At 45.8% G+C, this 27,160-nt stretch overlaps 1 protein-coding gene and 1 long non-coding RNA gene across 2 annotated transcripts in view; one reads left to right on the top strand and one right to left on the bottom strand.

Annotated features, from left to right (window-relative positions):
- The window catches only part of ABHD6 (abhydrolase domain containing 6, acylglycerol lipase), a 299,394-nt gene that overhangs the window by 62,245 nt on the left and 209,989 nt on the right, over positions 1-27,160 (top strand). The gene's annotated exons all lie outside the window — the stretch shown is intronic.
- Positions 2,168-27,160, bottom strand: part of LOC137426066 (uncharacterized) — a 58,926-nt gene continuing 33,933 nt past the window's right edge. The window contains exons 2-3 of the long non-coding RNA XR_010984179.2: positions 24,521-24,604; positions 2,168-2,222 (exon numbers count right to left, since the gene is read on the bottom strand). This is a non-coding gene — a long non-coding RNA (uncharacterized LOC137426066). The remainder of the gene's footprint in view (positions 2,223-24,520; positions 24,605-27,160) is intronic.

The raw sequence follows: 27,160 nt of genomic DNA, 5'->3' as shown, positions 1-27,160 counted from the left end.
GACAGATTGTGTCAATCCCAGTGAGTCACAGAAGTCCTTTGCTGAGGTGCCATGACTGGTGAGAGAGGAACCCACACCCAACCAGGTGGCATGATGACAGTTGAAGTCACCACATATGAGGAAGAGAGAGTTGGGATGAGTGGATAGAAGTTGGTCCATGTTGTCAGAGAGTGAAATGTAAATTGAGTCATCACTGTTTGGGGGACGGTACAGAACACATATGAACAAAAGGTGGGAGCGGAGAGGAAGCCGTAGCCAGAGGTACTCCTGGGGGTGAGGAGGAGAGAGGGCAGTGCAAGGAGAATGAGGAAGAGAGTTTTTGATAAAGATAGCCACCCCACCACCAGGACGAGGCTCAGGTCTATCATACCGGAAGAGGGAGTAACCAGGAAGAGATATTGAGGAATCAGAGACATCTTGAAGGAGGAAAGTCTCTGTTAAGCAGATCAAGTCTGGATTGTCAGAAGCAACCTGTATGGAGAGATCAGTCAGGTTTGAGCGAAGGCCCCAGATGTTTGAGGTCCATACCGTTAAAGAAGAGAGAGGGGGAGCATCGGGTACAGGACAGGGGAGGGGAGGAGTAGGGTAAGATGAAGGATGAGAGGGGGAGGTAGGGAGAGCAGTTGATAGTGTGTCAGAGATTACAGAAGAGTTCCAAGAAAGGGAAGGATAAGGAGGATGAAAGGTTTGGTGGTGAAGGGATGAGGCAAATGAGGGGTTGTTTGAGGGGGGGCATGGGACAGTAGAAGGTTGGGGGGGGGGTGGAGGCATGAGATAGAAGGGAGACGAGGTGGGGAGGATTTTAGGACCCGTGGGCTGATGCCGTCTGGTCCAGTTGCAGAATCAGTTGCTCCTGGTATGGACCATGAATGACCTGAACACCATGGTCCCAACATCATTGTGGATGCATCCGGCATCCCTGTTCCACATCTTGCTGGCCAATCAACGTCACACCAATACTTGCTGCCCACTCATGAGGGAGGAGGCAAGTCGACTACAACTGGGCAAAGGCCTTGTTCAGGAATTACTATGGTTTACAGCAAGAGTGGCAAGAATGCTATATGGAGAGCAGGGTCAGTCTATGACTCTGTGCAGTTATTACAACAGAAAGACCCTACACGAAGTAGTGCAGGTGCTATGAGGACATTAGGAGAAAATGTGTCATACCTGAATTCAAACACAAGTGATCAGCCCTTCCTTTCAAACAAAGAATCAACATTTGTTTGGAGGCAAACGTTTTTGCCAGATGTTGCAGATGCCTTAAAAACGTGAAAATGGTGAAGTGAAATTGTTGTATCTTGGTGATGGTGAAGTGTTGTTTTGAAAAGATACTTGTGATGCAAATGCAATAGATTGAACAATATGGAAGGAGTCAATGACCAACGAAATGTTTTGTGATTCTTGCAGGATGACGGGGTATGCCGAAGGGAATTGGATTACCAAAGTTATGGTTTAAATACTTGTATTGATGTTTACTTGTAGTGATTGATTGTTTACTTATACTTGTATTGATGTTTACTTGTAGTGATTGATTGTTTACTTATACTTGTATTGATGTTTACTTGTAGTGATTGATTGTTTCTTATATTGATGTTTAGATTAATGGTTAATATAAACAAAAACAAAAAGATGAGGGAATTGTGGAAATGTAACTCATTGATCGTTGGAAATGGAAAACGAAGCAGATAGACGATTTCGTAAATGAATGTCAGGAATGTGCACGAACGTGGTAATCTCTTGTTCACCTGGTCACAGCCCCGGGCTAGAGCACAATTTGTGAGGCAAATGGAACTCCCAGCAGGGGCGGAGCGAACCGGCTCCGATGAGGCGATTGTGGATGACCAAGGAGCTTCAGCGCACGGAGGATTAACATTTAGCGCACGGAGGATTAACTCGAGTGTGCCCATATAAACGAGAACACACTTTGAGTCGGGAGCACTTGTCACCAGAACCTCTGCCCAACGGAACGAATGAGTACGGAACGAGAAACAGCAAAGAGAGAGGGCCGGCCAGGGAAGAAGAAGAACCAACGACTTGAATTAGTTATAATAGTCTTTATTGAATTGAAACAAGTGACTTAGTAATTATAATAAATCCTTCCTTTGTAAAAACTGTCTCAGTCATTGGCGTCTTGTAGATTGTCCTTTTATCCCAGACACCATCATCCTCACACCTGCAGTCCATCTGCACTGCATGAACTACACACTTGAAGCAGTCGACATCTGAAGAAGAAAAAAACATCAATAAAAGTGCTTATTAAATTATCAAGAGGGGGGAGAATAATGATTCTTCATAGTTATCCAAAACATGTATTACCCTTTATTTGAAGCATATATGAAAGGTCATAGTTATCCAAAACATGTATTACCCTTTATTTGAAGCATATATGAAAGGTCATAGTTATCCAAAACATGTATTACCCTTTATTTGAAGCATGTATGAAAGGTCATAGTTATCTAAAACATGTATTACCCTTTATTTGAAGCATGTATGAAAGGTCGTAGTTATCCAAAACATGTATTACCCTTTATTTGAAGCATATATGAAAGGTCTTGGTTATCCAAAACATGTATTACCCTTTATTTGAAGCATATATGAAAGGTCATAGTTATCCAAAAGATGTATTACCCTTAATTTGAAGCATATATGAAAGGTTGTAGTTATCCAAAACATGTATTACCCTTTATTTGAAGCATATATGAAAGGTCATAGTTATCCAAAACATGTTTTACCCTTTATTTGAAACATATATGAAAGATCATAGTTATCCAAAACATGTATTACCCTTAATTTGAAGCATATATGAAAGGTCATAGTTATCCAAAACATGTATTACCCTTAATTTGAAGCATATATGAAAGGTCTTGCATATAAACGTTTTCATAAGAAACTTGTGGCGAAACAAAATCTTGCCGGGTCAATGTCACCAAATTCTGTACCGGTATCTAAACTGTTAACGGATTTCAACGAAACCACTGTCAGCTTAATTAACACATCACTTATCAGTTATCCCTCCCTCCTTCTGCAAAGCTGTTTTAAATTAAGGCATCACGTGCAAGGACCCACAATGCATAGCGAGACCTTCAGCGCTAATCCACTGCACCTGAAACTCCCAAACACAAATAGAAAACGAACAAATTAATCCATAATGCAAAAAATTACCTTTTTCTGCTCAAACCCTTATCGGAATGTATTAGGATCTGAAAAGTGAAAGTATCGCATTGCAACCTCAAAATTATCGTATTTTCATAAATCGTATTGTGCAGTCAAATTGTAAACCCAATAATGATGGTAATGTGGTGCTGTGCACACACAACGCGTCTGCCAAAAAGGTAGGCCACAACACGTGGTACAAACGACAGCACTTTATTACAAGCTCGCACATCAGCACTGGGCGGGCTCGACCTTCGAGCCCGCATATATGTCCCGAGGCCATGTCTTGCCCCCGGGCGTGGCCGATCGGCCGAAAGGCGGGGCATGTATCTCAGTTCCACGCCCGAACGCTCGTGCCACCCACTGGTGCACGGAATTATTGATCATTGTGCCCGCCACACGCGCCCCCCCAGGGTTCCCGCGCACCTGAAGGGTGAGTTTGCGGGAAAGCCGGATGACCCAGCCGAAACACCCTCTGGCGATGTGTGCAGGGCTGGGGGGTAGCGGGACGGTGGGGCTGGGGGGTGCCGGGGGCCTGACCGCCGGGGGGCGGCCTCGACGCGGAGGCAGAGCTGCTTGCGGGGGGTGGTCCAGATAGAGGTGGGCCGGCTTGTGGCGGTCCACGGAGATATGATCCGGAGCACCGCCGATGTCCACAGTGAAATGTTTGTCCCCGGTCTCCAGCACGCGGAAGGGCCCATCGTACGGGGGCCGCAGCGGTGCCCAGTGGGCGTCGTGCCGGACGAAAACGTACTCCGCCATGCGAAGCTCCGGGGCGATGTGGGAGGACGGGCAACCGTGGTGTGCCGTCGGCACCGGGGCGAACCTCCTGGCGGTCTCCTGCAGGGTGGAGCGCTGTTGCGCCACGGACCAAGGAGCCGTGGAGTCGGGGATAAATTCGCCCGGCACCCACAGCAGTTGTCCGAAGACCAGCTCCGCCGAGGACGTGCGCAGGTCGTCCTTGGGCGCCATCCTGAGGCCCAGCAGGACTCAGGGGAGACTGTCGGCCCAGCTGCCGTCGCGGAGGCTGGCCCGTAGCGCGGCCTTCATTGAGCGATGAAAGCGCTCGCCCAGGCCGTTGGCCTGGGGGTGGTAGGCCGTGGTGCGGTGCAATTTGATGCTGAGCCCTTGCGCCACCACTCCCCAGAGCTCCGAGGTGAACTGGGGCCCGCGGTCGGACGAGATGTCTGAGGGGGCACCGAACCGGGCAACCCACGTGGCGATGAAGGCTTGGGCAACGTCAGCCGCAGCCATTGCCGCCAATGGCACGGCCTCCGGCCACCGGGTGGTGCGGTCCACCATGGTGAGGAGGTGGGTGAACCAACGCGATGGGGGCAGAGGTCCCACCAAGTCGACGTGGACATGGTCGAACCGATGCTCGGGCACCGTAAACGGGGCCAACGGGGCCTGGGTGTGGCGGTGGACCTTTGCGTGCTGGCACGCGAGGCACGTCCTGGCCCAGTCGTGGACGTTCTTCCTGAGGCCATGCCAGACGAACTTCGCTGCGATGAGCTTCTGGGAGGCCTTCGTGCCCGGGTGGGACAGGCCGTGGATGGTGTCAAAAACTGGGTGCTGCCAGCCAGCGGGCACGATGGGGCGAAGCCGGCCGAGGGAGACGGCCGAGGGAGACAAGAGGGCCATGCCCGCGACGTCGAACGGCACCTCGGTGATGCGGAGGCCCGTGACGACAGTCCGCAAGGCCTGGACGTTGGGGTCAGCGGTCTGGTCCTCCGCCATCCGGGCATAGTCGATCCCGAGGTGGACCGCGTGTGCGATGGACCGGGAAAGGCAATCCGCCACCGGGTTGTCTTTACCCGCGACGTGACGGATGTCCGTCGTGTACTCGGACACGGCAGAGAGGTGACGTTGCTGCCGGGCCGACCATGGCTCAGCGACCTTGGCCATCGCGAACACAAGGGGCTTGTGATCGACCAAAGCCGTGAACGGGCGGCCCTCGAGCAGATGGCGGAAGTGTCGGACCGCCAGGTGGAGCCCGAGCAGCTCATGGTCAAAGGTGCTGTAGCGGCGTTCGTGCGGGCGAAGCTGCCGGCTAAAAAACGCAAGCGGCTGCCAAACACCACTCACCCACTGCTCGTGCACCGCGCCCACTGCTTAGTCCGACGCATCGATGGTGAGGGCGATCGGTGCATCGGGCGCCGGGTGCGCCAGCATGGTGGCGATGGCCAGGGCCAGCTTTGCGCCCGCAAACTCCGCGGCCATCGGCTCCGTCCAGGCGATGTCACCTTTGCCTGGCTTGCCCCGGAGGGCCTCGTGCAGGGGGCGGAGGAGCTGGGCGACGTGGGGCACGAAGCGGTGATAAAAATTCACCATGCCCAGGAATTCCTGGAGCCGCTTGATCGTGCGGGGGCGCGGGAAACTCCTGACCGCCTCCACCTTGGCCGGCAAAGGGATGGCCCCGTGCCTGGTGATGCGGTGCCCCAAGAAGACGATGGCGGTGACGCCGAAATGGCACTTCGCGGGGTTGATTATCAGGCCGTGCTGGCCCAGGCGTTCGAAGAGCGTGCGGGGGTGGAGCAGGTGCTCCTCCCGGGACGCGCTCGTGACTTGGATGTCATCCAGGTAGACGTAGATGAAAGGTAAGTCACGCAAGACGCTGTCCATGAGCCGCTGGAATGCCTGGGCCGCATTTTTCAACCCAAAAGGCATCCGCAGGAACTCAAAGAGGAGGAAAGGGGTGATGACGGCCATCTTTGGTACATCGTCCGGTCGTACGGGGACCTGGTGGTAGCCCCGGATGAGGTCCACCTTGGAGAAAACGGTTGTGTTTGCCGACCAGGCGGAAAAGTCTTGAATATGCGTGACCGGGTAGCGGTCGGGGGTGGAGGCATCGTTGAGCCGGCGGTAGTCACCGCACGGCCGCCATCCGCCGCCGGGCTTGGGCACAATGTGCAGAGGAGAGGCCCATGCGCTGTTGGAGCGCCGTACGATGCCCAGCCGCTCCAGCGTGGCGAACCCCGCTTTCGCCACGGCGAGCTTCGTGGGGTCAAGGCAGCGTGCCCGGGCGTAGACCGGTGGGCCGACGGTGGGGATATGGTGCTCCACCCCGTGTTTGACGGCCACCGCTGAAAAGGTGGGCCGCGTGAGTGCCGGGAAACTGGCGAGGAGGCGGGTAAACTCATCCGCTGCCGGAAGCGTACAGACTAACCTTGCCAGGACGGAACCACTCAACAAGCCGTTTGGCAAGCCGCTCAGTGAGCCGCTCAGCGAGCTGCTCAACGAGCCGCTCAGCAAACAAGCGAGCGAGCTGAAGGTTTCGGCCTGGACGAGACGTTGACGCTTAACGTCCACCAACAGCCCATGCGCACAAAGGAAGTCCGCACCGAGCAGGGCCATTGGCACGCTGGCGGTGACGAACGACCATTGGAAGCGCTGCCCTCCGAACCGCAGTGAGAGGCAACGCTTCCCGAATGTGCAGATGGGTGTTCCGTTGGCGGCAAGCAAAGCGGGGCCCCGGCCCTCGGCTTGCTTGTCGGACACGGAGGCAGGGAGGATGCTTACCTGCGCTCCCGTGTCGCACAGAAAACGACGACCAGACGAGGTGTCCGTGATGAACAGGAGGCTGCCGGAATGGCCGACGCTCATGGCCGCAAGTGAGCGCCGGCCCGGTCGTTTCCCGAGCCGTCAAAAGAACACGGCGGGTGGCACGTTCTAACTTTGCGGTCGAACCTGGCATGATAGTAGCACCAGGTTTGCGGCGGTGGCGGCCGCGTCGGCCATGCCGGCGGCGGTGGTGGTGGCGGCAGCGGTAGTGGGCGGGGCGTAGCAGCGGCGACGAGGGAAGCAGGGGGCGCTGTAGCCTCCGCACCGGGATCCACTACGGCAGCACCGTACACCGACCGCGTGTCGCAGGCCGCGAAAAATTTGTCGGCCTCTCCGGCCAGGGTGCGGGGTTCTGTTATTTTTGAACCGGCCAGCGAGCGGCGCACCTGTACAGGTAGCTGGCGGAGGAAAAGTGCTCGGAACAGGAAATCCGGGCGCTGGTCTCCAAGAAGGGACAGCATAAAATCCATCCGAACGGACGGTCGTGTGTCGCCGAGGGCGGGAAGGTCCAGGAGGCGGTCGGCGCGTTCAACCTCCGTGAGCCCGAACGTGGCGAGGAGGAGACGTTTGAGCGCCGCGTACTTGTGGTCGCCCGGCAGGCGCCGAAGGATGGACACGACGCGGGCGGCATTGCCGGGCCCGAGGGCGGCGACCACGTGGTAGTACATGGTCTCGTCCGCCGTGATACCCCGGAGTTGGAATTGAGCTTCGGCCTGCACAAACCAAACGTCGGCTTGCGCTTCCCAGAACTCCGGGAGCTTGACGGCGACGGCGTTGGTAGCCATGGTGCGTTCGGGGGTCAGCGACGGCTGAACCAGTCGGGGTCACCAGTGTGGTGCTGTGCACACACAACTCGTTTGCCAAAAAGGTAGGCCACAACGCGTGGTACAAATGAAAGCACTTTATTACAAGCTCGCACATCAGCACTGGGCGGGCTCGACCTTCGAGCCCGCATATATGTCCCGAGGCCATGTCTTGCCCCCGGGCGTGGCCGATCAGCCGAAAGGCGGGGCATGTATCTCAGTTCCACGCCCGGACGCTCGCGCCACCCACTGGTGCGCGGAATTATTGATCATTGTGCCTGCCACAGTAATAATAATAGTATGAATAATATAACACCCGATTAATGTTCGTGGGTGTTACATATAAAGAGATGAACCAAAGGACCAGGAGGCGGGTTTCTTTCAAGGGCAGTGAGTGAATTCAATCCCGAACCGAACAGCATCAATTACTTCAAAGCGAGCGCAGCACCAACAACGAGCAATCAAGCACCTCCAGGCGTCACTTCCGTCCCGTCCTCACACTACAAAAACCAACCACCGGAAGTCCCTTCAAGAAAATCGGGCCATCTATATATAATGGAGCAAATGTATGTATGTATGTATGTATGTATGTATGTATATATGTGTATATATATATATATATATATATATATGTGTGTGTATATATGTGTGTATATGTGTATATGTGTATATGTGTATATGTATATATGTGTATATGTGTATGTATATGTGTATGTATATATATATATATATATATATATATATATATATATATATATATATATATATATATTATATACAACCGCTCAAAAGTTTTAGAACACCTCAATTTTTCCAGTTTTTATTGAAAATTACGCACTTTAATGTCTCAATGTACTCTGAAATTAAGCATAGAACAAATAAACAATTGAAGATAAAAAAGAAATCATGGAATCATTTTGTTTAACAAAATTTAATTTACATTTTTGACTCGGCAAAGTAGCCACCTTTTGCAGATAAACCGCCGAACACACTCGTAGTATTCTTTCTACAATGGAAATCAAATATTGTTCGGGAAGTTCTTCCCAACACTGTTGCAGAAGTTCCCACAAATGTGTTGCACTTGTAGGTTGCTTTGCTTTCACCCTTCTGTCCAGTTCATCCCAAACCAGCTCGATGGGGTTTAAGTCTGGAGACTGAGAGGGCCATTCCATGACTTGAAGCCTACCGTCTTGTTCTTTTCCTCGAAGGTAGTTTTGACATAGCCTGGAGGTGTGTTTAGAGTCATTATCTTGCTGTAGGATGAACCCCTGACCAACTAGGCGTATACCAGAGGGTATTGCATGGCGCTGCAAAATGCTGTGGTAGCCCTTTTGGATCAGGGTGCCAGTCACTGTGCAAGTCGCTGACTCCACCTATTAGAGCCAAGGGTGTACTTACTTTTTCCACATGCGAAATTTGCATTTATGTTTATTTAAATTATACAATGGACTACAAAATGTAAATGTTTCATGATATTTGTTATGTTATATCACCTTTATCTATCAATATTGTTGAAATGAAGATCAAATAGCTGTGTGTTGAAATATGTTGAAAAAGTCAAAACTTTACATGAAGTGTATTTACTTTTTCACGTGTGTGTATGTATGTATGTATATGTATGTATATGTATGTATGTATGCCAGTTTGTTTTGTTATGTATACCACTTTGTTTGTCAATATATGACCAGTTTGTTACCGTGAGACCAGTCAATCATCGTGAGACCAGTTCGTTACCGTGAGACCAGTTCGTTACCGTGAGACCAGTTCGTTACCGTGAGACCAGTTCGTTATCGTGAGACCAGTTCGTTACCGTGAGACCAGTTTGTTATTGTGAGACCAGTTCGTTACCGTGAGACCAGTTCGTTACCATGAGACCAGTTCGTTATTGTGAGACCAGTTCGTTACAGTGAGACCAGTTCGTTATCGTGAGACCAGTTCGTTACTGAGACCAGTTTGTTATTGTGAGACCAGTTCGTTACCGTGAGACCAGTTCGTTACCGTGAGACCAGTTCGTTATTGTGAGACCAGTTGGTTATCATGAGACCAGTTAATTACCATGAGACCAGTTCGTTACCGTGAGACCAGTTTGTTACCGTGAGACCAGTTCGTTACCGTGAGACCAGTTCGTTATTGTGAGACCAGTTCATTACCGTGAGACCAGTTCGTCATCGTGAGACCTGTTGGTTACCGTGAGACCAGTTTGTTACCATGAGACCTGTTCGTTACCATGAGACCAGCTCATTACCGTGAGACCAGTTCGTTATCGTGAGACCAGTTCGTTATCGTGAGACCAGTTCGTTATCGTGAGACCAGTTCGTCATCGTGAGACCTGTTGGTTACCGTGAGACCAGTTCATTACCATGAGACCTGTTCGTTACCGTGAGACCGGTTCGTTACTGTGAGACCAGTTCGTTATCGTGACACCAGTTAATTTCCGTGAGACCGGTTCGTTACCATGAGACCAGTTCATTACCGTGAGACCAGTCGTTACCGTGAGACCAGTTCGTTACCGTGAGACCAGTTCGTTACCGTGAGACCAGTTCGTTACCGTGAGACCAGTTCGTTACCGTGAGACCAGTTCGTTACCGTCAGACCAGTTCGTTATCGTGAGACCAGTTCGTTACCGTGAGACCAGTTCGTTACCGTGAGACCAGTTCGTTACCGTGAGACCAGTTCGTTATCGTGAGACCAGTTCGTTATCGTGAGACCAGTTCGTTATTGTGAGACCAGTGCGTTATCGTGAGACCAGTGCGTTATCGTGAGACCAGTTCATTATCGTTCCATGTCCGTGCAGCTGTTGTAATAATGTCCTCCATGTCCGCAATGTAACAACTGTCCACCCAGCCGGCAGTACCCGTTATCCTCCCCCTTCCCAATCCCCCGCCCCCCCCCCCCCACCCCCTTCTACTCACCTCCCACTTCCCTTCAGACAGCGCAGGTAGCACCTGATTGTTCTACCCAAATCAACTCTGTTATTGCAGGTTACTTTGTTTCTTCCCCTCCTCTCTCTTCTTTTTTTAGCTCATTCCCTTGCTTCTTCTATACAACAGTGGTCTCACTGCTCCATTGCCACTATGGTAACTTTTTAGCCTCTGGGCTCTCTCCCATGAGGGTAGATGTTGTATACAAAGCAAGTATGTCACTGAGATTTATAGAATATATAGCTGCAGCAGAGCTACCTGGTGCTCCCTTTGAGGGGGGGGAGGGGGAGGGAAGGAGTGGCGAGGGTGGAGTGTAGGGGTTCTCGGCACTGCCTGGCAGGGCTACCTTTGCCTGGCGGTGGTTTTGAAACCAAACCAGGATTGTTTGACCCTGAAAACCTGAAAACCAATTCTGAAACCAAACCTGGGTGATTTTGGTGGCCATGAAAGAATAACAAACAAACACAAAAAAACGCACAATCGAAATTATTTGTAACATTTCAATGTTTTGAATGCACAGGATGTGCCAGAAACACTACATCGTTTTCTTTTTCCTTTCGTCGGGATTGTTTGTGCCCATGAACTGAACCTTGGAACCCCCAGCAAATATGCAAAATCTGGTGGAGATTGGATCAGCCGTTTTTCTTAGATTCTTTTTCAGAATTACACAAACATACATACAGATAATTTTCTTGAAAGGGGGATGGATGTGAGGGAGTAGCTTAAAACCTTGCCCAGATTCCGACGTTCCGACAACCAAAATTTGGAGCCTCTAGGTGTTACAGTTCAGCCATGAGAGAATAACATACAAACACTTGAAAATATTTATATAGTTTAAAAGAATATTGAGACTGGTATGATAGCGTAGAGATATGCGCTTTATAACGATAGCGTAGAGATGTGCGCAATCTCCTTTGCTGTCTGGCGTGGATTCGAATCTCAACCGAGCAATACATTGTCACCCATGCATCAGTGTGTGCCGTCCATTTGAAGGAGGTCAAATCGGAGGTTCTGTTTTAAAGAACACTAGCAGAAGTACCCGGCATTGCCGGGTGGGGGAGGGGAGGGGAGGGGGAAGATGAGGGTAGGGGAACGGGGGGGAGGGGAGGAGAGGGGGGAGGGGAGAAGAGGGGGGGGGAAGTACCCGGCATTCCGTGTATAAACGTGAGGGGGGAGGGGGAGGGAGGGGGGAGGGGAAAAGAGGGGGGGAGGGGGAGGGATGGGAGAGGAGAGGGGTGGGGGGGAGGGGAGGGGGAGGGGGGAAGGGGAGGGGGAGGGGAGGGGGGAGGGGGAAAAGGGAGGGGGAGGGGGAAAAGGGAGGGGGGAAAGGGAAGGGGAGGGGGTAGGGTGGAGGGGGAAGGGAGGGGGAGGGGAGGACAGAGGGGGGAGGGCCAGTCAACAATGACGTTGCAGTTCTCATGGTCGGAGAGCAGCACAACAATCGCGACATCGTCCTGAATCTTCGCAACAGCACGAAGCGGTTTTGGAGACTCACCGATCCTGTGACGCCCTCCAGTACCGGCGTTGCCGGGCGGGGGAAGGGAGACCCGTACATTCCCAACCCGTACATTCGCCCATTCGTACATTCGTACTGACAATGTCAGGGAATAAATATTCATATTGACAATATTGCTAGAATATATCTCAATGTAATCTTGTTTAAAGTGGATTTATGTTTTACTTTACAAAGTAAAAGGAATATGTTTTACTTTACGAATGAGCAAAGAGCATAGAACTAGAGTTAACAGGTGGTCGGGAGAGTTAATTTCAGACAAAATGTGTAACGCTCTTGGACCGCCATCTGTTTATCAAAATAGCCTATGTTCAGTTCACTGCACACAGGCTGCAAATTCTCCCTGAGCAGGTCAGAGCATTTGACCTCTTGAACAGAAATTGATGCAACTACATACTCAAGCCCTGATGACTACGAATCAACGCAATAGGTTTTCTGGGCAACAACGCAACAATGCAGTAGGAGATAACCAGAGAGTGGAGTGGCAACCCAGAAACCAAGAGATGCAGCCTAGAAATACAAGTGAATAGGTGAACAGATCAGCCAATGACAGACATCGATGTTTTAATTGTGGAAATATTGGACATTGGAAAAGAAGATGTCCGTACGTCAACAAAACACGATTTCACAAGGGAGAACCAAGATTAAGGGTACCAGTGCTTACAGGTACCTCAGATAACGATTAGGCCTTCATTGCTGCAGATCCCAAATGACGACAGGCCTCAGCAGATTAAATCATCAGACCAACATCCAACATGAATAACTGTTGATGCTTCTTGTCTCAAAAAAATTTCGGAGCAAGAATGAATTTTACTTTTGCTTATTAGCGAATTAATAATTAATTGATTAAATGCCAAAATTTGATTTTTTTTGGAACATGAATTAAAAGATCCAGAATTAGAGTTCATTCTGGAAGCCTCATATTTGCCAATTATAAATGTCGTTTTAGGGAGTATTTTGGGCAAAACAATTTTTTACAACAAAACAATTACCAAAGTGTGGAACATTGCTTTGCAAAATTTTTTGGAAACCAAGTGACAAGCGTCACATGATCATCAGGTGGGCATTTTGGACTATTCTTTTGCATGCTGATAGGTCAGTGGTCGACTGACATGTAAATAGAGGTGTTGTAAAATTTGGATAAATTATTGTGGGGCCAAAAAGGGTAATTTCAATGTGACATTATAGGGGTTTTCTAAAAATAAACTTTTTGTCTATTTGTGTATTAGCGTTTCTAAAATTAAAGGATAAATTTTACGAAATTGAAATGAAATTGACACCCATCTTGATCTGTTAATGATGGTTCAAATGCAAACAAATATACATAATGCTTGGGTTTGTGTATGTTTGTGGGTCAATGGTTTTTTTGTTTTGTGTGTTAATCTTACAAGAATATCCAGAAAATTCTTCCAGTGTCAATCCAGTGTCAATTTCCAGTGTCAAACTTACAAGAATATCCAGAAAATTCGTAAAATAAAATAGGAATGTAATTTGATTATGAACATTATCTCTTTTGTCAAGGGCGATGGAATATACAGATTTGATGTGCTAGGTTATGAGCAGCCATTAATTAATAGTAAAATTGTGAGTAATTTTGGGATTCCATTTTTGATAGAATTTATATGAGAAATAACAGCTATTTATGGATAGGAGCTTCATAAACAAAATGAGTACAAAATTAGCCAAATTTGGAAGTGGTCTTACACTGACTTTCCAGAGTACTCTGCTCATGGATTTTTACATATATAAACTTGACCTTTATCAGCATATAAATTGTGCTGTATGTATAGATGTGTCTTAGACATAGATGATATGGGCAGATAGTAAAGACAATTTTGTTCAATTGAACTATTGTGAGTTTTAAAACGAAATGCATTGTGAATCTTAAATCTTAAAACTTAAAATCTTAAAACCTTAAAACCTGAATCTTAAAACCTTAAAACCTGAATCTTAAAACCAAGGGGCAGACGTGAACGCGCTGTTATGTTTTTTTACACTCAGATGTTTTTTTTGTTTTTTATGGGTTTTTACACTCAGAACACGATGTTACGTGTACCTGCAACATATTTTGTTAATCTGCCACACCTATATTGGCATACTGGTGTTAGTAGTATTCACTAAGTTGCATAGAAATGGAGGAACAACTTTTAAGGGAGCATACAACCACTTATTTGGATATTTTCTACAATAGTAGGGGTTTCAATAAGTGGTAGCTGTACACATGGGATTTATCAAATTAAGTTATGCAGTTTAAACAAAGTTACTGGTAAACAGAAGGGAAATGGATAGTAAATAAATTCTTCAATGCTGGGTAAATTTAATGAGATATTACAAAGACTTATAAGAGCTACTGTTCTTCCTTATGGCAGTGGGAAAAGAGAGAATTAGAACCAAATGAATCTATAAATGAATGTGATAGGGATAATATCCTCAATTTGTGTTACTTATTTGATTGTGGGTAAAGAAATTATTTTATCGTAATGGATTGGTAACAGCAGCCTGCAATGTCCTGAGAGTGTGCATCCATGTAATTAGAAATCCCAGATTTGTTTTTACAAACAACATTTTGGTAGAGGTCTTATGTCGACGAGCACTTACTTGGTAGATAAAAAAGGTACTGCATGTTGGCAGCCACTTTTGCGACCATTTAGGCCAAACACATTGAGAGAAAATTGTCGTTCAATACGTAATTTACACATGGCTATTTGTAAAAGGGAAGTTGTTGCGATGGGAAACATTTCTGAAGGTTTATTAAAGTGTTATAATATGACATGTGTCAAGGCAAACTATTGGAAGGGAGAATTCGATCTGGTTATAGAATGAATTTGCTGACCCTTTGAAGTTAATTCTTTGAATTGATTGTTTTACTAGTATTTTGAGTTCAACTTGGAAATAGTATGGTAGAGCTTTGTTAAAACCTATGGTTGTGGTATTTTGGAACGAATTCACAGATCATAGGAAGTTGATAACAATAGAAACAAATATGGACCCCGGGAGATAGGGGCATCAGGATAAGGCAAATAATCAGATTTATGTTATATATTAAGGGATTTTTCTTTAGTCACATTTTTTTTTTTTTTTTTTTTTTTTTTTGTATACAAGATCGAGGCTCGTGAAAGAGCGAACATTAATCACACAGAAAGACAAACCGACACATAAAACATATAACATCGGGAGTGGTAGACAAGATGGGGAGAGAGGGGGAAGGACACAAACACAACATTTGAGAGCAGGGACCGAGAGACATGGAGACATCGAGAGATCTGAGAGAGGGCGAGGGCTTTGGGGGGGGGGGCATGGGAAGGGGGCGGTGGGAGAGGTATAAAACATATGGACACTGCCAGGACTTCCAGGAAAGAAGTTGGAATTTCAAACAAGGTGGATCTGGGGTGAATTAGCGGGGGTAGAAAAGATCAAGGTTTTGGATGGGGGAAGATAAGAGATGGTGGTGAACAGCTGTTTTAAAGACCTGGAGGGAGGAGTGGGATTGAAGGGAGTGTGGGAGTTTGTTCCAGAGGCGGGAGAAAAGAGGAATGAAGGAGTGAAGGTGAGCAGAGAGTCGAGATTTTGGCAGTTTAACCATCAGAGGCTTGCTGGCAGATCTTGTGCGACCTGTAGGAATATTTGGGGGACAGAGCACAGAGAGAGCTGGGGGAGCAAAGCCGGAGAGGAGTCGGTAGAAGACAGAAAGACCACCTACCTGCCTGCGGTGAGTGAGTGAAAGGCCCTCAGAGATAGCTTCATCGCGGGAGATTCCAATGATTCTGAAAGCTTTGCTTTCAACAGCGTGAAGCCGAGCTAGGTGTGAGGCAGGAGCACCAGCCCATAGGGGAGAACAGTATTCCATTGAGCTGCGGATGAAAGCCTTGTATGTGGTGAGGAGCTCAGGTGTGCCTAGGAAGGACTTCGCACGACGGAGGATGCCCAGTCGGCGACTGGCTTAGCAGGCCAGCTTGGAAATGTGGTTTTCCCAAGAAAGATCATGGCAGATAGTGAGACCCAAAAGCTTGAGCGACAGAACTTCTTGGAGAGGATTGTTGAGAAAGTAGATGGGAGGGTTGTCCAGTCGATCTTTTCGGAGAGACATAGTAAGAGTGTGAGATTTGTCAGGATTGAAAGACATGTTCCACTTGTTTGACCAGTCTGTGATTTTGTCCAGGTCTTCAGAGAGTGAGGAGGCTGCAGACTGCCGATCTGAGGGAAGAGGCATGGAGCGGCAGAGAGTGGAGTCATCAGCAAAGAGATAGAGAGGATTTTCCAGAGAGTCGGAGAGATCATTGATAAAGACCAGAAAAAGCACAGGGCCCAGCACACTGCCTTGGGGAACTCCAGCCTGAACAGGAAGGGGAGATGAGAGAAATCCGTTCAGGGCCACACGTTGACTACGACCAGAGAGGAAGTCCGCAAGCCATGCATGGAGCTTTCCATGGATACCATAGGAGTAGAGTTTGGTGAGCAGAGCTGGGTGCCAGACCGTATCGAAGGCACGTGATATGTCGAGGGAGACAGCTCTAATTTCCTGTTTGGCATTGAGGACCTCCATCCATTGTTGAGACAGGAGAAGCAGCATGTCCAGAGTAGAGTGACCTGGTCTGAATCCAAATTGATGATCAGAGATCAAGCCATTGGAGAAGAGGAAAGATTTCATATCCGAAGCAATGATGGATTCCATGACTTTGCTGATAATTGGGAGCAGGCTGATTGGTCTGTAGTTAAAAGGATCTGTTTTTGCACCTTTTTTGTGTAAAGCGGTAATGTTTGCTGATTTCCAGGATGCTGGCAGATGACCTTGAGCAAAAGATAGGGTGAAAAGAACAGAGAGAGGGCGAGATAGAGTGGCAGAGCAGGATTTTAGGACCCGTGGGCTGATGCCGTCTGGTCCAGTTGCAGAATCAGAGTCGAGGTTAGACAAAAACTCCTCCACCTTGTCAGGAGAGAAGGACACAGAGTCCAGGAGCAGTTGGGTTCGACTGGGAAAGGTGGGAACAGAGAGAGATGGGTTTGGGACTAAAGATTTTGAGGCAAACACAGAGTTGAGGCATTCGGCTTTGTCACGTGCGATGTCAACTGTGTGGCCATTTGAGGTAAGGGAGGGGATGGAGGGGGAACAAACACCAGAAACGGATTTGACCAGATGCCACCAGGATTTGGAGGAAGGAGACAGGTTTGAGAGTTCGTTCTTGAGTGAGGAGAGATAGTGCTTCCTGGCACTCCTGAGGGTAGACACACACTTGTTCCGAGCTTGGTGGAAGGAACTGAGATTGCCTTCAGTTGGATTAGCCTTCCAAGAGGCAAAGGCAAGTTGTTTCAGGGCAACTGCTTCACCACAAGATTCGGTGTACCATGGATGGGAGGAAGGGTAAGAACTGAAGACGAGATGGGATAAATCTGTGCATGAGAGAGATCAGTTTGCTTTGGAAGAATTCCCAGGAAGAATTGATGTCAGAGGCAGTGGAGATGGGAGACCAATCCAGACGATTGATGGCTGCTTGAAGCCCGTCCCAGTCGGCCTGAGTGAAATGCCAGACTCGTCGACGCTGAGGAGGCTCTCTGAGAATGGCCAGAGAGATGTCCACTTTGACAAGCACATGATCAGAAGAACCGATTGGAGCAGAAGAAGAGCAGCAGACATTAGCAGGGAAGTTTGTCATAATCAAGTCTAGAAGAGAAGAAACTCCATTGGCTGAGATCCGGATCAGGAAATTGACAGATTGTGTCAATCCCAGTGAGTCACAGAAGTCCTTTGCTGAGGTGCCATGACTGGTGAGAGAGGAACCCACACCCAACCAGGTGGCATGATGAGAGTTGAAGTCACCACATATGAGGAAGAGAGAGTTGGGATGAGTGGATAGAAGTTGGTCCATGTTGTCAGAGAGTGAAATGTAAATTGAGTCATCACTGTTTGGGGGACGGTACAGAACACATATGAACAAAAGGTGGGAGCGGAGAGGAAGCCGTAGCCAGAGGTACTCCTGGGGGTGAGGAGGAGAGAGGGCAGTGCAAGGAGAATGAGGAAGAGAGTTTTTGATAAAGATAGCCACCCCACCACCAGGACGAGGCTCAGGTCTATCATACCGGAAGAGGGAGTAACCAGGAAGAGATATTGAGGAATCAGAGACATCTTGAAGGAGGAAAGTCTCTGTTAAGCAGATCAAGTCTGGATTGTCAGAAGCAACCTGTATGGAGAGATCAGTCAGGTTTGAGCGAAGGCCCCGGATGTTTGAGGTCCATACCGTTAAAGAAGAGAGAGGGGGAGCATCGGGTACAGGACAGGGGAGGGGAGGAGTAGGGTAAGATGAAGGATGAGAGGGGGAGGTAGGGAGAGCAGTTGATAGTGTGTCAGAGATTACAGAAGAGTTCCAAGAAAAGGAAGGATGAGGAGGATGAAAGGTTTGGTGGTGAAGGGATGAGGCAGAGTGAGGGGTTGTTTGAGGGGGGGCATGGGACAGTAGAAGGTTGGGGGGGGTGGAGGCATGAGATAGAAGGGAGACAAGGTGGGGAGGAGGAAACTTTGAGGAGGGGGGAGTAGGGAGAATTTGAGAGGAATGGTATGGGGGGAGATTTGAATGGGAGGAGTTGGGGGGGAGTTTTGAAGGGGAGGAGTGAGGCGGGAGTTTAGGAAGGGAGGGGCAAGGGGGGAGTTTAGGAGGGGAGGGGCAAAGGGGAGTCTAGTAGTGGAGGGGCAAGGGGGGAGTTTAGGAGTGTAGGGGCAAGGGGGGGGATTTGGAGGGGAGGGGCAAGGGAGGAGTTTATGAGGGGAAGGGCAGGGGGGGAGTTCAGGAGTGGAGGGGCAAGGGGGGAGTTTAAGAGTGGAGGGGAAAGGGGGGAGTTTAGGAGTGTACGTGCAAGGGGGGGGATTTGGAGGGGAGGGGCAAGAGGGGAGTTTAGAAAGTGGATGATTAATGAAAGACGAACATTGATAACAAATTGGGTTTGTTGTGATTTTCAAGTTAGCAATCCGATTCAGAACGATGGAGGAGGGATGGAATGAATGTGAATTTAGACCATGTAGTGAGGGAGACGTATAAGATATTGAATTTCTTTTTTTTGACGTGGAATGAGTTGGAGAGGAAATTGAGAAAAGCCTTTTAAATAGGAAGAAAAACAGCGTGTTGTAATATACCACTGAATAAACCACTGAAGGGGAAAGGTTAAACATATTTAAAATAATATTTAAACAGAACCGTGAGCAATCTTATATGCACAAAATACCAACGGGGGGAGGGCCGAGAGGGACCACCATGAGTCAGGTGAACAGGGCAAAAGGTGGATGGCAAGGAGATAATGGGGGCGGGGCGAAAAGCACCGCGATACACCTGGACAGAAAGTACAGGATGAGACAATGGCACACGTGGAGAAAGGAAAAATAAATGTTTTTTTGTTTTGTTTGTTTGTTTTTTTGGGGGGGGGGAGGGGTGGGGTGGGGATTTAAAACGTTAGACAGAGAGTATTACGTTCGGTGTAGAAGGGAAAAACTGAGAGCCAAGCAAAACACAATGTAGGGGACTTAAGTTAACAAACACCGACTGGGGTACAAGGCCGCACACGAGGCGCAGAACAGGATTAATTAATTACGAGTTACAGGAAATTCAAACCAAAACTAACTATAAACAAACAATAAAGCATGGACGATAAAGTAACGAGTTGAAATTTGACAAACACACGAATGAAAAAATAACCACTTTGGATGCCCGGAGAGAAACCAAGCCTCCAGGTCGGAAGCTTCAACAACTAGGCCGCGTGGCCGCGCGTGGCACGAGATACTCGACTATTTTTTACAGGTATGAAAGATTAACCCCGATAAAACTACCGAGGGACACTTAAAAGGTACACACACGTAAGATAAACAGTTTAGACAAGAATACAAATGTGACAATGACTTAGCTTCGAGCGTGCGTGAAGATCGTGGAACAGCTTCGAAAATCCAACATTTTAAGAAGTTGTTAGTTTGGTATATAATGTTGAATGTCATTGACATATAATTATGTTATAGGTATGAACAAATACGAGGAGTAGCAGCTGAGATACTCCAATATTTGTTTATTCGATTAGTGGTTATATTGGCAATAGTTTTAGTAGTGGCTTGCTTGAAAACCTTAGTGACGGTGGGTTTGAATAAGATAACAAACAACACTATGATAGTGCAAGCAGCCACAAAAGAGGAAATAAACAAAGCAACAAATGAGGAAATGAATGTGGAACCACAAAAGAGGAAGACTTCTATGGCGACATGAATACTGAGATTCAACGATTGAATCAAGTAATGTTGAAAATGAATACAGTAGAGTTAAAATAAGGGCATAACAACTTGTTGTGAACTATGTCCGTTTTACAAGATCGATGAACTCATATCACCACAAGTTACACTGTTAAAGAAAAACAAAAAGCGGGGAGGACTATGCTAATAATACATTATGCATAGTTTGCTTGTTTGCAAGATTTGTTGGGAATTAGATATTCCTGTTTGTGATTTCAATCATATATACTCATTATTAATGCATTTATTTTCTTTGAAGTTGGGTTACAATACCTGCATGAGTTTAATTTTTGAATTATATGAACCTGAAAGCAATTGTGGATGCTATTCTAAGTTTAATAGTGAAAAACACATGTCTGATTTGAATATTATTCGTGTGAAGTTGTTATAAAATATAGTGATTTCATGTTACAATGTACCCCATCTGATTCAATCTGTGTGGAGAGCAGATATAAATGTGGCTGAGTAAAGGGAAGACCAGATCACATCCCAAATGGAGTGATAACGACATCTGGGAAGAAGTTTGAAAAAGGAAAATTTGTGAAAATGAAGTTAATCCTGGCATACACCCTCTTTCTCAAAGAATGATGAAGAAATACTCCTTTGGAAGATGGATGTTTACCTTCACCAAGGGAAAATTAAGTGACCATTTGTCTGGGTCACACTGCAACATATGGAAAAGGACGATCACTTACTTTTGTTCGAATACCTCGAACATTCATCACATCAGCAATTGCAGGACGATGACATTTTACCTACAACGTCTACGGGATACGGTGACGTGTGTCATTACTTCACCAACTTCCGGGGAGCCAGCATGGAGCTGCAAGCGAACGACTGCGTTTTTCCTTCACAACAGCTGTGCACGATTCTGCTGTGTGCTCCTGGTATGGACCATGGACAACTGAGTACCATGGTCCCAACATCATCATTGCGGATGCATCCGGCATCCCTGCTCCACATCTTGTTGACAAATCAACATCACATCAACACTTGCTCCATGCTCACGATGAGTGAGGAGGCAAGTCGACTACAACTGGATGGAGGCCTTGTTCAAATCTACTATGGCTCACAGCAAGAGTGGCAAGGATGCTGCATGGAGAGCAGGGTCAGTCTATGACTCTGCCCAGCTATCACAACAGCGGAAAATCCTACGCAAATAGTGAAGGTGTGATGAAGACAACAGGAGAAAAATGTTTTATGCTGAAATTTCAAACACAAGTGATCCGCCCCTTTTTTTTCAAACAAAGAAAGTCAATATTTGATTAAAGGCAAACATTTTGCCAAATGTTGCAGATGCTTTATTATTTTAATGATGAACTGAAATTATTGCGTTTTGGTGAAGGTGAAATGTTTTGTGATCTTTATGCAAATGAGTTGAATTGAATTATCAACATAGAAAGAGTCAATGAACAAGGAAATGTATTGTGATCAAAATTCTTCCAGAATGACGGTGTATGCCTTAGGAAATTGAATTACCAGATTAGTGGTTTGAATATTTAATGTGGTAATGTTTAGATTAATGGTTAATATAAACATAAAAGAAAAAAACTGGGGATTGTCAGGGAATAAATATTCATATTGACAATATTGCTAGAATATATCTCAATGTAATCTTGTTTAAAGTGGAATATGTTTTACTTTACAAAGTAAAAGGAATATGTTTTACTTTACGAATGAGCAAAGTGCATAGAACTAGAGTTAACAGGTGGTCGGGAGAGTTAATTTCAGACAAAATGTGTAACGCTCTTGGACCGCCATCTGTTTATCAAAATAGCCTATGTTCAGTTCACTGCTATGCAGCTATGCACTGCACACAGGCTGCAAATTCTTCCTCAGCAGGTCAGAGCATTTGACCTCTTGAACAGAAATAAGTACTAGCTGGCCAAGCGAGAGCCAAATAAGGTTTTTGGATAAGGGAACCAGAGACACCCTGCATGCTCCGCAACATCAAAGGAGTTTGGGGCTTTAAAACCAAGAGAAAGTTGCGATTGGAGAGCAGAGTGGACTGAGCAGAGTGGACTGAGCAGAGAGAACTGGGAGAGTGACGGAGAAGCAGTGGACTGGGAGAGTGACTGAACAACGTGAAGACCAGTTGACCTGATCAACCAACTGGAGACTGGTCAACAACTGAACGAGGTTCAACAAAAGACCTACAGAAGGAGCTACAGCCATGACCGACAGAACAACGTCATTAATATCTAATTAGTACATTTAGTAGAATACAGTAAAACTCTCAAAAGTGAATAAAACATTGATTTTGCTAAAACGAGTTTCTGAAGTTTCTGAAGTAGAACAGCAGTCAATTTATTATTCTACACCCTCCAGTACCGGCGTTGCCGGGCGGGGGAAGGGAGATCCGTACATTCCCAACCCGTACATTCGCCCTCTCGACTCAAGCTCACTCGGACAAAAGCCTCGCACAAATTACACCGTGAAGGCCCAATGGCCATGTCTATGCCACAAATCAAGTACGTGAGCCTCTCCGTTTAGGAGTCTATCGGTAACATTACACACACACAAACTGTGTTTTATATATATAGAAGATTGCACGTATCCCTTGTGATGTGTCGGCGACTTATCGCCGGCACCCCGAAAAAAAATACTGTCCTGACTGGTTGCTGGGAAGGCAATGAATGGCAAACCGTTGAGTATACTCTTGCCAAGAGCCTGTTTCGGCAGCACCAACACTGCCAAACGTAAGGTACTTGAAGATGATGATGAAAGAATCATGTTAACTACGTCTTTTGCCACTTACAATTTCAATAGGGTTTTTTCAGAATATAGGAATTGTTTGAACATTTGAAAAAAAGTTTTCCTTTTGAGAAACACCCTTCAAAACATTTAACACATCTTTAATGGCATCAGTATTTCCAGGGCCCACAATTGCAGATTGTTCACAATCTTGTGGTTCGTAATTTAAAACTTATCTTCCCCCATCCAAAACCTTGATCTTTTCTACACCCACTAATTCACCCCAGATCCACTTTTTTGAAATATCACCTTCTTTCCTGGAAGTCCTTGCAGTGTCCTTGTGTTTTATACTTCTCCCACCGCCCCCCCCCCCACCCCTCCCCTTCCCACGCTTCCTCCGCCCAAGCCCTGTTCCTCCCACATATCTCCCGATGTCCCTGCTCTAAAATGTTGTACTTGTGTGCTTCCCCCTCTCCACCCATATTGTCTCCCGCTCCCCTTATTATATGTTTTATGTGTCTTTTTGATTTTTTTGTGTGATTACTGTTAGCTCTTACATGAGCCTCGATCTTGTATACAAAAAAAAAATTCATCAACGAGCAAGTTTTTATAATAAAGGAAATGCTTTTACTGTTTTGTGGACTAGCGCAACAAACTTCTGTTAATTCAACGAGTTTGCAAGATGAAAGACAATGCTGTATGAAAAAAAAACATTTTTTACGCAAAGTGCATATAATAAGGTGGATGTGGTAGAGTTATGATCAAAAAGAGTACAGAAGGAATTGTATTTGCACATTAGGGTCACAAATGTTTACTACCAAAATACCTTGATAACTAGATATCTGCGATCACAAAGAGATTGCCAAGGGTTAGCCTCGGCCGGCACCCGAAGGCCAATGATGGCCATATTCTTTTGGGATCACCATATGACCTTGACCGTAAACATATAGGGATAGAGTGTAAGTTAAGAAAGTATGTCCCCATCTACATTCATTGTGAAAAACTTAACATCATGAAAAATTGGAGGGAAATTATTCAAGTTTTGATTTTCGTCAATTGGGTCACAATCCGAAAGAAGTAGGTCAAGGACACAAATCAAATATCAGGTGCACAACTTAAATGCAGGAACACTATTATGACGCAAGAACTTCTTGGAAAACCAAGCAGTCTTTGAGATTCCGCAATGGCAAAATTGAGTGATGACAAAAAAGAAATGCGTTTTTTTTTTTCAGACCGCTATATGAAGCTTGACCTTTGACTTGGAGGGGTATGATGTAAATTTAATATAAATCCGCCTTAATAAATGTCTATAATTAGGTCATGACCTTAAATTAGGACAAGGTCAAAAAAATTATGTGAACCCCTCATACTTCTTATTCCCATTAGTGATGCAAAATCTGGGGACAAAAAACTGGGGATACCAATTGCAGAAACAAACCCTACAACAGGTATACGCTTCCCTCTATCCTATAGGGGGAGGCTTAATAAAGTATTTATTTTTTGGTATTTCTGGGACAGTTTTATTGCCGAGAGATTCATACCAATTTATCAGGAGAACCATTCCAAAAAGTACCATGAACCACGCTTGAAGCTTCGAGCATGAAGAAAGATGCTCAACCTGGTAATAAGAGGTGAGTGGATGGTGTTGATCACATCAGTTGTCATATTCCTCATCCATTTGTGTTTCACTTGAACAATGAATCTGTAAACACAATCAATAACCTACATTAAGAGTGCAAGAAGTAAACATTATCCTAAATGGTATTAATGTGTAGCTCACAGTTCACAGCAGAAAACTGATTGTAGGTATCACAGCTAGGTGTAATGGTTATAAATTGCGGCCTAATTTGACCAGAAACCAATGGTGTGAGAATTAAATGAATATGCAGAATATCTCACAAGCAAAGATTCCCAGTGGTTACCGAAACCAGAATGTTCAAAGAGGTGGGTTTATGTCATCGCAGAAGTCGCTACAGAATTGCAGGCTGAGCAAAAAGCGCGTGACAAGTTTTAGAACGCACGCCTTGTTAATCCTGTCAGCGGATCGCCTGGCTGGTTGAATGCCACACTAATGAGTATATTTGGTGGGTCCATGCTCGACAGGCCTGGCATATTGGGTGAGCTAGTTGACAGGTATACATGTAGGCCATGCTTGCATTCTACAAGATGCGGCCTGCATAGTGCAATAATGTGGAATGGAACAAGCAATCATGCTTTTCCTCTTCTTTTCGTTCTCTCTTGCTCCTCTCTCCACCCCAGTCTCGGTTCCCTATGCCCTCACCTCCCCCCTCGCCCCCCCTTGCCCCCCTTCCTCCTCTTTTTACCCCACCCCTTCCCTACTTCCATCCCCTCTCTTTCTCTCTTCCTCTTCCTCTTCCTCTCTCTCTCTCTCTCTCTCTCTCTCTCTCTCTCTCTCTCTCTCTCTCTCTCTCTCTCTCTCTCTCTCTCACTCTCTGTCCCTCGTCACCATGGGTGACTGTGCATCGTGAAGCAGAATTGTACTGTATTCTTGCAATCGGGAAAGGTAATTCATACATGAATCATTTTGGGCTGTTTTTTGGTCAGAAGCGTTCATTTAAATAAAGTTCAAAAAGAGTGCATTTTTATAAAGTTTATTGTCTACATCAGAAAGATATTGGAACATAATTTTACATTGATATAAAAAAGAACATTTGGTTTTATTACATATAAACTAAGATGAAAAGGAAGAGATAAAATATTGCAAATGAAATGTGCGTGTTTATAGGAAAGAAGTGAACGGCGAAGATAAAGAGGAGACACAAAGACAACTAGAAAGCATCTGAAAATGCAAAGTCCATCCCTGTCCATTTGTATTAAAATGTCTTCTTCTTCCGCATGCTCAAAATAATAAAGTCGGTTTAAAAAGAAATACAAAATGAAAATGGATGATTTTATGCAGCCTTGACCTTTGAGCTTTAGATCTAAAAAAATAAAAATAAACTTCTTGCATTTTATTGGTGAACCAATTTAGTGACGCAATATGCAAATTCTTAAAATTGCAGATCAATTGGATGAAAATTGACGATTTTAGGTGACGCTGACCTTTCACTTTTTGACCTTTTGACCAAATTATTAATTTGCCTTCTCTGTATTATCATAATAAAGGTTTGGTGAAAATTTCAGGACAAAACTCAAAGGTAAATTGAACTTTCAGGTCAATTGGATGAAAATTGACGATTTTATGTGATGCTGACCTTTCACTTGTTGATCTTTTGACCAAATTATTAATTTGCCTTCTCTGTATTATCATAATAAAGCTTTGGTGAAAATTTCAGGACAAAACTCAAATGGTAAATTGAAATTTCAGATCAATTGGATGAAAATTGACGATTTTATGTGATGCTGACCTTTCACTTGTTGACCTTTTGATCAAATTATTAATTTGCCTTTATTATCATAATAAAGCTTTGGTGAAAATTTCAGGACAAAACTCAAAGGTAAATTGAAATTTCAGATCAATTGGATGAAAATTTATGATTTTATGTGATGCTGACCTTTGACCTTTTGACATTTTCACAAAAGAATTAATTTCTCTTTTCCGTATTATCATAATAAAGCTCTGGTGAAAATTTGATGACAATAGCTCAAATGGTAAAAAAAAAAAAAAAACGTTACGGCCCAGACACACACACACACACACACACACACACACACACACACACACACACACACACACATATGTGCTTACAAAACCCCATCTCTAGTGCAGTGGACAGGCTAATAACTCATTTAGGATTTGTTACAAGAACTTTAGATTTGTTACAAGAACTTTAGGGTCTTATATTCTCGTAATTGTTCAAACAAATGCCCTTCTTAATTATAAACACAAATATTGAAAATAAAAAACAGAAGTTTTTCTTGGATTATCGTCGGCATTTTGTTATATGAACATTTTAAACACCAGTCAGCAGAGCATTGACTCGGGAGGAATGAAACTCTCTCTCGGCGATAGTTGGAGGTCCTAAATCGCAAACAAGAGGTCTCCCTGGACACAATCTGGCATCCTCTACTGCTCGTCAATGGAAGCCTCTCCTCTCCCTGCACTGGAGGATACAGTGCCCCAAGTCAGCCTTAATCCAGCCCTTCTCTTTCACTTACACCTCAATTTTTCTCCATTCCTTCAACCAAAGACATTCTAATCACCATCCCACCAAGAAAGCCGTCACAGGTTATCCAATCTGGGAATCCTTAGGCATCCATTTTGCAGAGGTGGTGTGCACACAAAAAATAATTTCCT

This window comes from Myxine glutinosa, chromosome 4, assembly GCF_964187855.1.
Source record: "Myxine glutinosa chromosome 4, kmMyxGlut1.1, whole genome shotgun sequence".
In the NCBI taxonomy this organism is placed as follows: domain Eukaryota; kingdom Metazoa; phylum Chordata; class Myxini; order Myxiniformes; family Myxinidae; genus Myxine; species Myxine glutinosa.
The sequence above is the reverse complement of the archived record's forward strand: the minus strand, read 5'-3'. Positions and strand labels throughout refer to the sequence as shown.